The sequence below is a fragment of the Gossypium arboreum genome, chromosome 3 (genome assembly GCF_025698485.1).
Source record: "Gossypium arboreum isolate Shixiya-1 chromosome 3, ASM2569848v2, whole genome shotgun sequence".
Taxonomy (NCBI): Eukaryota; Viridiplantae; Streptophyta; class Magnoliopsida; order Malvales; family Malvaceae; genus Gossypium; species Gossypium arboreum.
The window spans coordinates 97,208,372-97,221,877 of NC_069072.1; positions in this window are offsets into that span (position 1 = coordinate 97,208,372).

Genomic DNA, 13,506 nt, shown 5'->3' on the forward strand with positions numbered 1-13,506 from the left:
CTATAAACACCTATTATCTATCTTAGCTTTATCTTTATATTTTGAAATTACTTTTTATTTCCTATTTATACTATTTTATCTTGAATTTTTATAATTTTCAATTTCAGCTATTTCATTACGAGTAATTATGCTTCCTTAGAGTTCCTGATTCTATCACAGTTATAAAGAGCTCCAAAGCTCACTATTACTCAAAAACTTGAAACTCCACTAAGAAAGGTTCTCCACGACTGTCATGCCCTACTCGACCACGACCATAGCCAACTTGAGATATAATATTCTTTTGGCGCAGCACTTGTGGAACCCAACCTCTACCACCACCGAAGTATCCTCCTTCACCCTCATCATTGCTTTGGCCGATTATTCTCCATAACCCCAATTCAAGGAGTTCATTCATCATTCAGGAAGTTTCACTTCTCTTCTATCTTATGATTATCAATCTATCTTTTTCAATATATCTATCTTTGTACATTGAGGGCAATGTACATCTTAAGTGTGAGAGGGTCTTTCATATCGTCATTAGAAATCCCTGAACTGTGTCTTTTTCTCATGTGATCTTCTCATGCCATGATTAGAATTAATTTTGATTAATTTATGATTTTTATTGATATGTCTTGAATTAAAACTTAGGCATTCATGCATTGATTGTTTAAACTTTAAGATATTAAAGAATCAAGCATGATAAGTTGACTTTTGAATTTAAAATTTTATAGGTTGTTTCTCCCAAGTTTAGGTATTATCTTAAGTTGAAATTCACAGGTTTAAACATCCAAAAAGTCATAATTTTTTTAAGATTTTGAGCCTTTAGAGCATCTACTATTTCTTTCATGCTCACTTTTATTGTTGATTTGAAGGCGTCAGTATTGAATTGTTATTGAATTGTTATTCTAGAACTTGCTTGACTATACATGTCAAGACCACACCATTTGATTTGATATGTCAAAACGATAAAGGCACTTAGGTTTAACCCACTCACTCCACAAAAGCCTACCTTCATAATTAACCCTTAGTAAACCTCTTTGAGCCTAACAAGCCATTAATTGATTTACCCTCAATATTAACCCATAAACCATTATTGTTGAAATCCCCTAATTTGATCCCTATTTTTGTCGAGATTTGATTTGAACTAATTGCTTAGCTATGCTTTGCTCTTTTATGTATTTGACTTGTTCTTAAAAAAAAGGACATTCATACTTACATATTAGTAGTAATTCGGTAGTGTTGAGCTGCAGTATCTAAATTTCATCTTCTGAGAAGAAGCTCACTTGTACTCAATTGATGTTTAATTACTTTTTCTAGTTAGGCAATTTTTCAAATCAATCTCAATTCTAACCTTTTCTTTCAGCTTGTGACCACACCCCCTAACCAAAGCCACGTTATAACCCTTTAAAGACCTTTTGATTGATGTTCATTTCAATATATATAGTGGTGGAGATTTGATTTTCATGCAAGCCTATGGTAAGGACTTTTCATTATTGACTATTGAGTTGCTTCATGTATTATCCTTAAACACCTCGAGTGATTTGAGTGAATCTTTAGTGAGGATGTGAAACTCTGTGATATTTTGAGTCGAAGGTAATTACCTAGATGAGGGGAGACACCTATGCTTTCATGATAAAATACTCAACTTGGAATGTTTTGGAACTTTGATGTTCTTTAAGTCAAATTCTGAATGTATGATCACTTATGGATTATTTTGAGATATTATTAATAGGAATTATAAGTTAAGAAGAATTTATTTTGATTATGAGTTGAGGGTTTTGCTTGAGGACAAGCAAATGCTTAAGTGTGGGGGTATTTGTTAAACCATAATTTATACATATTTCTACCCCATGCCTAACGCATTTATGGATGGTTTCTCCTTATATTTGGTGAATTTGATGCTCCTAATCCTTTAATTTCATGTTTTATACTTAAGAGAGCATAGGAGAGTAAAAAGAGCGAGAAACAGGCCGAAAACGGAGAAAATGGACCCACATGGGAAAACAACACGGCCTGGACTTCCTCACACGGGCGTGTCACACGATCGTGTCAATTTGGCATGATCGAAGCACAACTTACACGAGTGGATCACACGCCCGTGCCCATTTAACAGCTTTGACCATGATCTTCAGTAATCGCACACGAGCGTGTCCCTACCGAACCCAAGTTTAGTCTAATTCGGAAAAGGCCAATTTTGAGGGCTCTTAGCCATTCCAAAGCCTATTTAAACACTTGAGGAGGCACTTTGGAAGGGGGACGCAGGGGAGGAAGCAAGGAATTGCTCAAGAAAAGCCGATCAATCCATCTCAAAAGCCGGATTCACCATCAAGACTAAAGATCTCCCTTCAAATTCCCTCAAAAGTTTTAGGTTTTTCTTATGTTTTTTTATTTTTATTCTTTTGAGATGTTTTCTTTCATTAATATGAACTAAAACCCCTAAATATCTAAGGGGAATGAAACCTAAGACGAATCTTGTTATTATTATCTGAATTGTATGATAAATATTTGACTTGTTCTTAATTATGTGTTCTTAATTCTTGTTTTGATATTCCAGGATATTGATTCAAGTTAAGCTCTTATTCAGAGGAGGAATAAACCCTGTCTAAGAGTAAATTTGTGACAGCCCAAAATTGACCCTAGTCGGGATGTGGTTTCGGGACCACAAAACCGAGGCATAAAAATAATTTAAAATTTATTTTGATGCCTATGATATGTGTTAATTTGTGTGTGACATTTTTGATGTTTCGATTTAGTGTTATAAATGCTAATTTCACTAGAAAGGACCTAGTAGTGAACTTTGAAAGTATGATGGGGAAATGTGTGATGACTAGTTGCTCATGCATGCAAAAATAAGGGATTTGCATGTCAAATTTCCCCCAACATGAAGTGGCCGGCCATGGCAAGAGAAGATGGGCAAAACATGTCATGAAACATGTTTTGTTGGTGCATTAGGGAGAAATAATAAACAAAGGTGTATGGGTAAGAAAAGAATGAAAAAAATGTGTGTGAGTGTGGTATTCCCCCCATTGCCGTGAGTTGTAGAGAAAGAAAGAAAATTTTGTTCATCCTTTCTTTGAGCCAAAACTAAGGAAGAAGGAGGATTTTTGCTTCATGCTTGGTTTGGAAGAGATCTAGAAGGAGATTTGGCTAAGTTTGCATCAAGATTAAGGTATGTATGAGGTTGTGTTAGGAGTTTCATGCATGTTTTGGTTGCTAACTTGATGTGCATGTTAGCCATGGCTCAAATCTTTGTTATGCCATGGAAATGGTATTTGGCCAAAGTTGTTATGGTGATAAAGCCATTGCATGCTAAGTGTGAAGCTTGATGATGATGCATGCAATGATGGATTGTCTACTTTTGAGTAAGATTTTGAGTTTTCTTTTGTTTAATCATGATTGAAGTTGAAAAGGGCATGATTGTCATATTCGCCATGATGCATTCATGAGCATGGTTCATGCTTCTTGCATGTTAGTTAAAATTTGTGTTTTGGATGGCTATGGACACCTTGAAATTCGGCCATGCTCATATATGTATATATATGTTTGCACGTGATGTTTTGGTTATGAACTAAGTGATGAATATGGTTGTTTAAAGAAGAAGATGTTGAAGAATGATTGTGAAATTGCAAGCACATTCGGCCTAGCACACATATGAGTGCTTGATGCTATATTATAAGTTTTGAGCTACAATATGCAAAGCATTAACTAGTAAAATGCATGCTGTTTTTGTGAGGTATTAAGTGCATAATTGGCCTCAACATGTACATGAATATTCGGCCTTGGGTAGCCTATTGAAGGCCTTAGTTTTTCCTTGATGCTCGAATAAATTGTATTGAATTGCTTGATGTAGTATAAAATGTGCATGACCATTGTGTATTCAAGCTAAAGAGTGGCCATATGACCGTTTAAACTCCTTGCCATATTCGGCCATAAGCTAGCACAATGAGGTTTTAATAAATTGAATTTGTTTGAATTAGCTCAAGAGCTAAGAGGGCCACAATTGGACAAGGGGAAGGAAAAAGTGATCGAATAGCCGTAAAAGCCGTTCGACAACATCCGAGGTAAGTCCTCAAGAAGTGACCTTAATTGAATTATGTGGAATGAAATATGGATGTATTGATTATTGATTTATGTGTGTATGAGTATTCGAATAATACCCGGGCTAAGTCCCGAAGGCGATTATGCTAGTGATTATAATTGTGTTTGAGCCTTAGTAACGAGAATGAAATATGTATGTCCAATGATTATTGATGTATGTGTGCATGAGAAATTGAATGATATCCTGGCTAAGCCCCAAAGACAATTATGCTGAAATTATATCCGGTTAAGACCAAGGCAATTGTGCTAGTGGCTACATCCGGCTAAGACCAAGGCATTTGTGCGAGACATTCTATCCGGGCTAAGACCAAGGTATTTGTGCACGTGGTTATATCCGGTTATATTCAAGAATCTTGGGCTGGAGGTGAGTGTTGGTTGCTGTAATAAATTCAATTAGTACACTCGAGAAGCCCAAAGAATAAGGTACGTTTATATGTGCATTGGAAAGTCGACATGTTTGAGCAACATTCGCTCAATCGACTAATGAATTTCAGTTATTGAATTGATTGATACTTTGTGAAAGTATATAATGATGAAGTGTGAAGTAAGAATGTGTATTAATGAAATGATGCATTTGGCTATGTGAATGTATTGCTGTAATTAGAGTTGATTATATTCCTTGAGACTTACTAAGCATAAAAAAATGCTTACCCCGTTGCTTTGGCTCTCTGTTTTATAGATTTCGCTCGATAGCAATCGGATTCGGGATCAATAAAGTCGAAGTCATCCACACTATCAACGTCTCTATTTTGGTATAAATTTTTGGTTGAACCTTGAAATGGCATGTATAGGACTACCCTTTGTTGGTTTGAAAATGTGGTGATGTATATGTATACGGCCATGCGAAAATGGCTCGTAAAAGGAAGCATGATCTTAGACTATTTGTGGTTTGTATGTATATATATGGTGTCATGATGTGATTATGGATTGGAAACGGGAGTGTTGGTCACATGATCAGCCATTGGTATGGTTAAAATGATCATATATGAACCTATGTATGGCAAGGCTAGTTGGTTCATGGAGACTACAAGATAGGTAAGACCTACCTTAAAAACAGATGCTGCCAGCTGCAGTGACGTGAATGTGAAAAATCACCAAAATTTGTAGGAATGGTATTAAATAGTGAATAAGCTATGTAAATGAACCTTGATGAGTCTATTTTCATATGGAAGAAACGAAATGGTCATAGGAGTTACATGTTAGGAGATATTGAGGCTATTGTGAGACAGGGACAGAACGGTTTCTGGGTCCCCTGTTGCAACTTTAAAAATTTACTATAAATCATCCAGAAAGAATTAGGAGTCATGCCTTATATGTACAGATTCCATTTTGAGTCTAGTTTCATTAGAAATAAACGGCACCAGTATTAAAGCCCTGTACAGAGAGATATTCAAGTTATAACGCGCGAAGGTCAGAGCAGTCGATCCCTGTAACATGGGTGACTTTAACTAATAAACTGTACCAATTTGCCCGACCAAAAATTCTAGAAATAAATCCATGGATGGATATATGAGTCTAAATTCAGGGAAAATTTACGAAACCAGTTTCCGAGTTTTGAAACTCGAGATATGATTTTTAAGGCGACAGTGACGCAGTTTTCCAGCCTGACTGGAAATGTCAAATTGGTGGGCAAAACTTGTGAACTTGGCTTGTTAACCCCTCGTGTCCGACACCGGCGATGGTCTCGGGTTCGGGGTGTTACAAAATTTTTCATAATTAAGCGGAGTTGATTGCAAACCTAGAGATAGGGTGACAAGATTTTACCTGATTAGGGTGAAACCTAATAAGGGGATTCATAGATCGAGTTAATGCAACCCTAGGGCGTTAATTAGAAAGAGATTTCAATTATTCAATCTAGGGTTAGACGTTGTTAGTCTCAAGAGAGATAATAATATAACTTAAAGATCTCTACGGAACAAGTTGAATGAATAAATTGTCCGATTCAGAATCAAATAACAAGTGAAGTCTATGTGGATTTTTCCTTAGGGATTGTCTTAATCAATCGAGTTTTCCAAAAAGTATTTTCCCCAAATTTCTTTTCTGTGATTTCTTAGTTTAATTAATTAGTTAGATAAACAAAAACCCTTTTATTTTTTAGGCTAGATAATAAAAAGAAAGTTGATACTAGTACTTTTAGTTCCTTTGGGTTCGATAATTCGGTCTTGCTAAAGCTATACTGCTGTTCGATAGGTACACTTGCCTTCATCATGATAATAGTTAGTTTCAAGAACGATTCATTATAAATATTTAAAACCTGTCACGAATATCATGTATCAAGAATGCTCAGAATTGAGCACACATGTAGAGACACGGGCGTGTGTCTCAGCTGTGTGGATGGCACAACCTCAAACACAGGCATGTGCCCTGGCCATGTGAAGTTTGCACCTACTTTATGAAAATTAATTTTCCACACGGCCTAGCACACGGGCGTGTGTCTTGGCCATGTGATCTCAATTTGTTCAAGGGTTACAAGTTAGTGAGTTACACGAGGTCGAGACAGAGGCGTGTGTAGCCACATGGCCTGCCCACACGGGTGGCTCCTATATCCACACGGGCGTGTGACCCCTGTTTAGCAAAAAATTTTCTAAAGTTCTCAGTTTAGTCCCAAATCACTTCCAATGCACGTTTTGAGCCTCGTAGGCTCGTATCAGGGAATTTATGATCAAATGCAAATTGTTTTAATTTGGACGCAAATTCAGGACTCAAAATTGTATGGTTGTTCGTGTGATAAGTTCGATAATGCCTCATACCATGTTCCGGCGTTGAATGCGGGTAAAAAGTGTTACAATAGTAGTTAATTCAAGTTATTTCTACATTTAAAGAGCTTGTATTCTATCCAATTTAGTAGTTTATATTATGTTTTCAGTATTTAGTAGTTAGGATTAAATATTAATAAAATAAGTATTTTTTAACACATTTCGTGAGTGTTGTGGCCTATTAGGTCAATACGAGCCTTAAGTGGTGCTAATATGTGAAATTGAGTGTGTAGGATGATGGATTATAAGCCCAGCTCACATAGGAACTTAGGATGAGTGATGCACAAGCTTTCCAAGCTGTCAAAGCATGAAACGAACCACAAGGCATAAATTGACTATCATGTCGCACCATAGATCTTGTATGGCGCGACATAGGTTAACATGATTCCCCAAGTATGGAAAGGCTATTTTTGTTCGTACAATTTATACGAAGACCTAGGACTTAATCCGGGCTACCAACACTCCTATAAATAATACTCTAGGGGTTTGTTGTAACTACGTTGTCTTGGACGCATTCAAAAACCCTAGTAGTTTAGGAGTAGGATTAGATTTAGTTTTCTTTTGGCTTTTATAAACTCTTTACTATTGAAGCATTTCAGTTTACTTCTTCTTTATAAGCGACATTATTCGTTATTCTGATCAAAAGATTTACTAATTCGTTCTTTATTAAACATCAATCCTAGGATTATTCTAATCCCTTTTCTTTTCCTATTTATTTGTGTTCTTTACATGTTTATTTCAATTGAGATTAAGATTATGAATAACATGGGTGGCTAAATCCACTAGGAGAGATTAACGAGTGGATGGGGATGTGATTAATTGAGAATTTAAGGTTTCTTGAGAGGATTAGTTGGTATAAATTACACATTTTTAAACCTTGGGCTTGACAACCTTAAGAAGTAATCATATGTTAGACAAGATCAAGAGATAAGTCGAACCAAGTAAATCGTAGTTTATCTTGGTTGAGAAAGCGAGTTTGTAAGATAAATGAGCGAGTTTGTAAGATAAATGGGTATCAACAAATCGATTAATTAGTTTAAGGCTAGGAGGTAATAATTGGTTAATTGATAGCTAATCCATCCCAAACCTTAATTCGAAGTTAATTACAAACCCTGAAACGAGTTAATATTCCCGATTGGTTTTATTGATTTAAGTTGTTTGTTTATTTTCTTGTTAACTTATTTAGTTATTTAATTTCTCTTATTAATCCCCTTTTATGACTTGTGGTAATATAGGATTTAATTATTACTATTTAGAATTATTATTGTAAAAGGATTTTCATTAGATTTATTCCATCCTCCCTTGGGTACGATTCTCAGAATAATTCCTGTGTTCTGTTGTACACAATACTATGTTACGATTTGAACAGTATACTTGCGAATACCACCATTCTAATTATATATATTTTTGGTGTGCTATTTTTACTATAAACAATAAAGCAGTCACGCACTAACTTTCGATCCCTTATCTATTCAAACTCAAGCTTTTACTTACATCAAAGTATACGAGTCATGCATAAATTGTTCGTCATCCACTCAGGATTTAGGTATGTCATACTATGAACGTCACAAGTGAATAAATCCATAGACAAATTCAAGATTTATTCTTCTCGGGTCCTGTTCGATGTACTATCAGTCTAGTCAGTCACATATATGTCTTTATCTTCTAAAAGTCATCTACTCCAATGCCTAAGACAAATCATTTCCCCAATTGGACTTAATAGATGAAATATTAGTTTTTTAATCAGTTTGCTTATTTTAAGTTAGGCTAAGGTCATGGTTCTACTACTACAACCTATTTTTTCATATTACAATCCGACCACGTAATATCGCTTAATATTAGTTTAAACATCAGACAACCAATGAGTAACATTTACTTTGATTTTGCTTTGCATGCAAAAACTATATAAGGGCAATTATACAAAGTATACTAATATAATCAATGAATTTGTTTTATTAACCAATTTGTTTGAAAAAATTACAAGTTTACAAGTGAATATACTACATTTGGGACACCAGATCCAACAAACAACACATTTGTTTTTGTTCTTATGAGTGCTATTTGTTGTATCGAACTTTTTAAAGCTTCTAGCTTGTTTCTTAAAGCTTCTAACTTACTTCTTAAAGGCCTTTTTGAAGTTCTAAGTAAGGAGAGCAATCTACTCTTGGAGTTCTTCTATAGCAAAAGAATTGGGAATTGGCATTTTATCAACAACTTGGAATGCAGTGCTCCTTTCTCCCTAAGACTTAACCTTTTTGCACTTATCCAAGTTCAGCTCGAAAGTTTGTAGGGATCTTATCAACTCATTAATCTTCAAGTTCTCCAGATCTTTGGCCTTTACAATGACAATCACTTTAATAGATAGTCTTTTTGGCAGTGACCTTAAGACCTTCCTTACCAATTTAGAGTTTTAGTACTATTCTCTAAGAGCAAATGCTTGATTTTGACAAGTCACAAAACATTAGCATAAAACTCTTCAATTATCTTAGAGTCTTGCATTTTGAAAGTCTCGAATTTGGTGGTCAACATTTGTATCTTGGATTACTTGATAGTATTAGTTCTCTTAGAAATAGTTTAGAGAATTTTCAAAGCTTCCTTTATCACAGCACATTTGGAAATTTTTTTGAGCTATTGCATATGAATGTTACAAAATATGACATATAAAGCCTTAGAGTTTGCATTGGAAACTCTCTCTTCTTTTATAGTCCATTTAGCCTTATACTTAGGAACCTTTCTAACATTAAAATCAACAAAATGAGCTTCTCATCCAATGGGTATAGAATGTTGGGCTTTCTCATCAATTGACTTAATATAGGTTTTCATCCTTACCTACCAGTAGAGATAGTTCCATTCTCAAGCATAGGGGGACAAGTAATCAAAAAACCTTCTATGGTCAGCAAAACGCAACACTAGGATTCACGACTAGATACGTTAAGTGTCTATTCAGATACCAATTGTTTCTACCTTAAGTTGTTTTTTTTTCTTAAAATAACAAGTGCAATGAAAGTGCTAGATTGTAGTGGCCACTACAGGTTGGCAATGAACAAAACTACTCCAACAAAACGAAAATAACACCAAGGTTATACGTCAACAAGCCTAGCTCAGTGAGTAATTTCACTATCCTTTATCATGAATGCAACAAGTGATTCGACTCTATCACACTCCAAGTATAAAGATCTCAGTTTTGTACCTAAAAACTAGAACATTCACCTCCAAATCCTCCTCTGAGAACTTGGCCAATAAACAATCAACAATGTTTACAATTTAATTTGCACTCTCTTACAAGATAGTTTCATACTAAACAGATTATAATTCACTCAATAAGCTATCATACACAACATATACAAGCCTCAAAATAAAATATTCGAATTTCACTTGCTAACATAGAATCTAAGTGAATACAAAGTAACTCCTTAAAAATAGCTATTACATCAATGAAAATCAAAATAGAATCACTCAAAGATATGCTTTCCAAAATCACCAACACTATCTCCATCACATCTCCATATTCCAAGGACTTAATTGATTCACTTGAATCCAATCCAATATTTTCAAATGCAAAGGATTAGTTTCCATAAATGGACCATTTTATATTTAAAAATACATCACATTAAGAGGTTTAAATATTTTATTCATTAAGTTGGAAAAACAAATAGGGTAAATTTTTAACCACCTTAGTGGCAGTGTATAGTTGGCACTGCCGAGTGCCACTTAGCAACTCTCAACTCATTTTGCCTCAACATCTTTGTACCTCAAAAATGGAGAAACGAATAATTAATCTCAGTGCATTTGCAAACAAACTCTCAAATGTTGATTTCACTATCAAAGAAGACAACAATAGGTAAATGGATTATTAAAGACATGATTTTTCCCCCTTACAAATCTATTGATTTCCCCATTTTCCCCTTGTTTTCTTAGCAATCGAACAGAAAAGAGCCATGTATCAAAGACTCTAAACTATAGATGCATTGAAAAAATAAGCTCTTTCAAATCGCAGAAACTTAAAATCCACAAAATTGATTCACATGAGATATTTTAAAATTAAAATTATCAATCAAATAAAAGATACGCAATTCCAGATATAATCTTCAAACTCAATTGATTGTTTTCTTCGACCAATATATATATAATGGTGAGTTCTTGTTTCCATTTTTTGAGGTACATAGAGAAGAGAAAGAAAAAAAAAAGTGCTTTAGAATAATTATGGAGAGGTCCCCAAGCTTTAGTCAAAAGTAAAAAAAAAAAAAGTGTTGTATTGTCATTTAATTAGTTAATGTGCCACATAAGTAATTCGCTAGTAGATTAATGAAATTTTTAATGGCAATACTTAGTTTGAATAATTATCATAATTAGAATGATTAAATTGAGAAAAAAAACTTAGAATGATCTTGAGTGTCCCTATTCTTTTTTATATAGTTGGGGGAGAAGAATGATGTTGTTTAGAATTAAACCCAAACTCTCATAACCATAACATAATGCTCTTACCATTGGACCTAGAGCTTATTAGCGATTGTTATGTAATAGTTACGATAATTATCTTAGTGATAATTGTTTATATGATCATTAGAATTGATGTCATCAAAATTTTACCATTAAGAATCGTATAGTTTAACTGTAACACCCCGTACCCAAGTCCGCTGCCGGAATCGGACACGAGGGGTTAACGGCTTAAACCATTCACTTTCGCAGTCCATTTTAAAAATTTTCCAGGCAGTTGGCTAACTGCGTCACTGTCACTTTAAAAATCATATCTTGAGTTCCAAAACTCGAAAACCAGTTTCGTAATTTTTCCCTGAAACTAGACTCATATATGCATCTACAGATTTGTTTCTAGAATTTTTGGTAGGGCCAATTAGTACAGTTTATTAGTTAAAGTCTCCACTGTTACAGGGTGTGACTACACTGACCTTCATGCATTACGACCTGGATATCTCCCTGTACAGGGCTTCAATACTGATACTGTTTGTTTCTATAGAAACTAGACTCAAATAGGAATCTATACATATATGGCATGACTCCTAATTATCTCTGGTTAATTTACAATGAATTTTCAAAGTCAGAACAGGGAATCTAGAAACCGTTCTGGCCCTGTTTCACGAAAACCTAAATATCTCTTAACATACAACTCATATGACCATTTCGTTTCTTCCATATGAAAGTAGATTCATCAAGGTTCATTTACATAATTTATTCACTATTTAATTCCATTCCTACTATTTTTAGTGATTTTCACATCCACATCACTGCAGCTGTCAACCTCTGTCCTTAAGGTAGATTTTACCTACTTCATAATTTCCTTGATTCAACTAGCCCTTTTAGCATACATGGCACAAAAGATGATCACGATTAACCATTCCAAGGGCTAATCGATTCCAAACATTTCCACATCTCTTAATGAACAACATACAAAATGATTATGATACCATGCCAAAGTGTATACAAGCCATTTTCGCATGGCTATCCAAATTTATACAAAATCAAAGGGTCTATGACCAACAAACGAAAGAGTAGCCCTATACATTAACCAAAATATCCTCTCACTACTAGTCTATTCTATACATGCCATAAGATATTCCAAAACATAGCAGTACCAAACAGTGGATAGTGATAGTGTGACTAGTTGCTGACGATCCCCGAGCCTGTAGCTTCGCAATGAGACCTATAAGGCAGAAGAAACAGAGTAAACGGAGTAAGCATTACAATGCTTAGTAAGTTTTAAGCAGTGTCAACAGATAACAATCAAATTATAATATAGTTGTTCGTATTTTTATTTCACTCTTCCTTCGGGCATACCATCCCTTTACCGAATATGCACATCTCATCATATACAATAGGCAGATAAACTCTCACACTAATCCGATGTCACATAATCATAGGAATAGTCCCATAGATTGCTCTCGTATGCATCATATATAAACTTGGAGTACATACCTGTTTAACCTTTCGCATTGCGTATATTTATAAGCAATTCTTATTACGAAGTCTTACCCGGACATAATCTCCACACGTAGTCATCGGGTCGTACCCGGACGTAATCTCCACACGTAGTCATCGGGTCTCACCCGGAACATATTTCTAAGTTTCATGTACACTTAATCACATGTTACAACATTCACATTAGCCATTCGGCTTTACCACATATATATATACACTTTCACATTCATCACGTCGGCCATTAGGCCTTATCACATATACATACACTTTCACATTCATCACGTCGGCTATTAGGCCTTATCACATATATATACATTTTCACATTCATCACGTCGGCCATTAGGCCTTATCACATATATATACATTTTCACATTCATCACATTGGCCTAATGGCCTTATCACATATATATACATTTTCACATTCATCACGTCGGCCATTAGGCCTTATCACATATATATACATTTTCACATTCATCACATCGGCCATTAGGCCTTATCACATATGTATACATTTCACATTCATCACGTCGGCCATTAGGCCTTATCACATATGTATACATTTTCACATTCATCACGTCGGCCATTAGGCCTTATCACATATATTATTATGTACAGACTTGGTCTTGGCCGAATCTACATCAATCATTTTCCAACGAATAATTCAATTTCACGCCATACTATCATTTCATATTCGAATACTCATAAACTTACAATTTCACAAATTTTGATATCAAAGATC